This window comes from Microtus ochrogaster, unplaced genomic scaffold (genome assembly GCF_000317375.1).
Source record: "Microtus ochrogaster isolate Prairie Vole_2 unplaced genomic scaffold, MicOch1.0 UNK64, whole genome shotgun sequence".
Classification (NCBI taxonomy): domain Eukaryota; kingdom Metazoa; phylum Chordata; class Mammalia; order Rodentia; family Cricetidae; genus Microtus; species Microtus ochrogaster.
The window spans coordinates 1,257,387-1,262,133 of record NW_004949162.1 but is presented as its reverse complement, the minus strand read 5'-3'; positions in this window follow the sequence as shown (position 1 = coordinate 1,262,133).

Below are 4,747 nucleotides of genomic sequence, written 5' to 3'. Positions count from 1 at the left end.
GGATGATAGGCATCAAAAGTCATTATGCAGTTTGCTTTCACTATGGCAAGGCTAGCCATTTTTGCAAGAAACTACTCTTGCCTGTACTGCTTGACTATATACTGTATAAACTTGAAATGCAGGACCCAAAGGAAAACAACTGCTAATCTTTGCCAAAACAAGGTAGGATGGTCCTTCAGGATTCCTGTTTCACAGAGGAAGCTGCCAGACATTCTGCATAACATAGAGTAAAGTTACTGATGAATTTTGCCAATATAGTATTTCAAATTTCCTGATTCAATGTAGAGTATCTTCCAGATATTCTAGGCTTGTACACTGAAGATGGATGCCCAATGCTACAAAATAACTTTGGGGGACTGTTCAGGCAGCTTGATGTCACTTTCATTTCTTGAGTTTTGGAAGTTGTTTGCAATGCACTTCCTATTTACTCAGGCAATATATCTTTCTGAGGTCAGTGATGGAACTAAAGACTAGTTAATTATTATTTTCCTTATTTATAGTAAAAGATAATTAGATATGAAACTTTAGACTCACAAAGACAGATGATAGTGTATCTTCCTTAATTTTGTCAAATACAAATAGACTAAATATTGTAAATGCAATTCTTGTTTGTAAACAATTTTCTTATATGCAATTTTATTATGTTAAAGTTAGTAATCTTCCTTTTTATTAGAAAGAAAAGGGGAAATGCTGTAATATCTCTTTCTGTAAACTGTTAATATATGTTACTCTCATTGATTGATAAATAAACTGCTTTTGTGTATTGCAAGGGAATATAGAGATAGGCAGGAAATCGAAGCAGAGATTTAGGAGAAGTTTTGAGTCTAGGAAATGCCAACCAGCCATTCAAGAGAACAAGATGCCAGTGAACAGGCAATGTTATGGCTACAGGGCAATAGTTAAATTTTTTAAAATGGGTTAATTTAAAAAGTTAGAGCCAATCTGTTTGTTTGAGGCAAGTTTTTTTATGTGAAATTAGTATTTCAGTCTTCAGACTGTTCCTTTCATGACAAGTCATTGTCTAGAAATTTCTAAAATGAAATCATAATTTATAATGCTACTTGTTAACAAAATGTCATCTGCAAAGTGAATTGTACATTCTTCTCAGATTCATTAAATGACAAGCACAGTTTTAACTATTTAGTTTTTAAAAGCATTACGAGTCTTCCTTTTGTCCTCGGATAATTGGGCTACCAGGCGGCCCTGTTTAGGTGCTGAGGAGTTCCATCTGGACAGGTGAGTGTGTGCTATCCAGGGACAGATTGTCCTGGAAGAGAGCACAAACCCCCCTGCCCCAGCTCCTTCTGCAGGGCTGTCTTTCTTATTCACGACCCAGCCCACCGGCACCCCCCCAACGCTGCGCTGCTGTATGCTAGGACAAGTGCTCAAAAACAGTTTTAAGCTCCTACTCTAAGGCTACCCACCCAGAGCGGTGAGTGCCTGCCTACCGGGCAGGCCTCAAGGTCCCCTGTAAGGGAGCCCAGGCACCTTCAGCATGTGCTCCAGGGTCTCCTGTCCTCTCCTGGACCCCACCCTGCCTGCCATGTTCTTCCTTGTGTCCCCAGATCATTGGGCTACCACAGGTCCATGTTTTGGTGCTGAGGAGTTCCATATGGACAGGACGGTTCCTGCTTCTACACTGAAGAGATACACCCAGAGAGTCAATCACAGCAAAGACTGGACCAAGACACCAGGCCTCTCCTGGCTCCATTTGAAGAAAGAGATGGGAAGGCACCAATGCAAGAATTCCTCCAACAACCTGAAAGGCAACATGACATCACCAGAATCCAGGGATACTGAAATAAGAAGAATTGTACACCCTACTCCAGAAGAATTAGAAGAAATTGACTCAAAAGTGAACTATATGAAAATAATAGAAGACCTTAAACAGGAGGTAAAAAACTGCCATAAACAATTAGAGATTACAAACAAAAAGATAGAAGAAATGAATAAATCGCTAAAAGTTACCCAAGAAAACCAAGAGAAAAAAGAAAAAGCAATCAAACAGGTAAGGAAAGCAGTTCAAGACTTGAAGAATGAAATGGAAGTATTGAAGAAAACACAAACCGAGGGGAGGAAGGAGATGGAAAATCTGAGGAAATGAACAGGAACTACAGAGACAAGTACTACCAACAGATTACAAAAGACAGAAAAAAGAATGTCAGAAACTGAAGATACCATAGAGAAAATAAACACACTGATCAAAGAAAACAGCAAAACCAACAAATTATAATCACAAAACATTCAGGAAATCTGGGACACAATAAAAAGACCAAACTTAAGAATAATTGGGAAAGAAGAAAGAGAAGAAGTACAGCTCAACGGTCCAGAAAATATATTTAATAAAATTATAGAAGAAAACTTCCCCAACCTACAGAAAGATACTCCTTTGAAGGTTCAAGAAACATACAGAACACCAAATAGACAGGACCCCCCCAAAAAAATCTCCTTGCCACATAATAATCAAAACACAAAACATCCAGAATAAAGAAAGAATATTAAGAGCTGCAAAGGAAAAAGGCCAAGTTACTTATAAAGGCAAACCTATCAGACTTACACCTGATTTCTCTATGGAAACAATGAAAGCCAGAAGGTCCTGGATAGATGTACAGCAAAAAATTAAGAGACCATAGATGCAAGCCCAGACTACTATACCCACCAAGCTTTCGTTCACTATAAATGGAGAAAACAAAATTTTCCAGGATAAAAACAAATTTAAACAATATGTAGCCACAAATCCAGCCATACAGAAAGTAATAGAAGGAAAATCACAAACGAAGGAGTCCAACAATGACCACATTAACTCAAACATCTAGAGACCCTTCACCAGCACAACTCAAAGAAGGGAAACACACAAATTCTACTACTAAAATAGTGACCGGAGTTAACAACCACTGGTCATTAATATCACTTAATGTCAATGGACTCAACAAACCTATAAAAAGGCACAGTCTAAGAGATTGGATAAGAAAACAGGATCCAACATTCTGCTGTATACAAGAAGGACACCTCAACCACAAAGACAGGCACCTACTCAGAGCAAACTGATGGGAAAAGGCTTATCAAGCAAATGGACCTAAGAAACAAGCAGGTGTGGCCATACTAATTTCTAACAAAGTTGACTTCAAACTTAAATCAATCAGAAGAGATGGAGAGGGACATTTTATATTCATAACAGGAACAATTCATCAGCATGAAGTCTCAATCCTGAATATCTATGCCCCTAATATAACAGCACCCACGTATGTAAAAGAAACATTACTAAAACTCAAGGATGCCATCAAACTGCACATACTAATATTAGGAGACTTCAACACTCCTTTCTCACCAATGGACAGGTCAACCAGACAGAAACCTAACTGAGAAATAAGAGAATTAATGGAGGTAATGAATCAAATGGACTTAACAGACACCTATAGAACATTCCACCCAAATAGGAAGGAATATAACTTCTCCTCTGCAGCTCATGGAACTTTCTCAAAAATTGGCCATATATGTGGTAACAAAGCAAACTTCCACAGTTACAAAAAAATATTCATAACCACCTGTGTCTTAACAGATCACCATGGATTAAAGTTAGAATTCAACAACAATGCTACGCCCAGAAAGCCTACCAACTGATGGAAACTGAACAGTCAACTTCTGAACCTCACTCAGATCAAGGAAGAAATAAAGAAAGAAATTAAAGTCTTCCTCGAATTCAATGAAAATAAAGAAACCACCTCCTCAAACTTATGGGACACTAGGAAAGCAGTCCTAAGAGGAAAGTTCATAGAACTAAGTGCCCACTTATAGAAAACAGAGAAAGCACACATTGGAGACTGAAGAGCCCACCTGAAAGCTCTAGAAAAAAAAGAAGAAGACTCAACAAGGAGGAGTAGAAGACTAATCAAACTGTGGACGGAAATCAACAAAATAGAAACACAAAAAACAATGCAAAGAATCGATGAAACAAAAAGCTGGTTCCTGGAGAAAATCAACAAGATTGATAAACCCCTACCAAACTAATCAAACGGCAGAGAGAGAATATGCAAATTAATAAGATCAAAAAATAAAAGGGGGACATAATCACAGACACAAAGGAAATTCAGAGTCATTAGATTTTACTACAAAAGCCTGTATGCCACAAAACTGGAAAATGTAAAGGAAATGGTCACGTTTTTAGATAAATACCATATACCAAAGTTAACCCAGGACCAGGTGAAAAATCTAAATAGACCTGTTAGTCGTGAAGAATTATAAGCAGTTATCAAAAACTTACCTACCAAAAGAAGCCCAGGACCAGATGGTTTCAATGCGGAATTCTACCAGAATTTCCAAGAAGAGCTAATACCTATACTCCGTAATGTGTTTCACAATATAGAAACAGAAGAGTCATTATCAAATTCCTTTTATGAAGTTACTGTCACTCTGATCCCAAAACCACACAGACTCAACCAAGAAAGAGAATTACAGGCCAATCTCACTCATGAACATCGACGCAAAAATCCTCAACATAATACTGGCAAACCGTATCCAAGAACACATTAGAAAAATTATCCATTATGATCAAGTAGGCTTCATCCCAGAGATACAAGGCTGGTTCAACATACGAAAATCTATCAATGTAATCCATCATATAAATAAACTGAAAGGAAAAATCATATGATCATTTCATTAGATGCTGAAAAACATTTGACAAAATTCAACATCCCTTTATGATAAAAGTCTTGGAGAGATTAGGGATACAAGGGTCATACCTAAATAT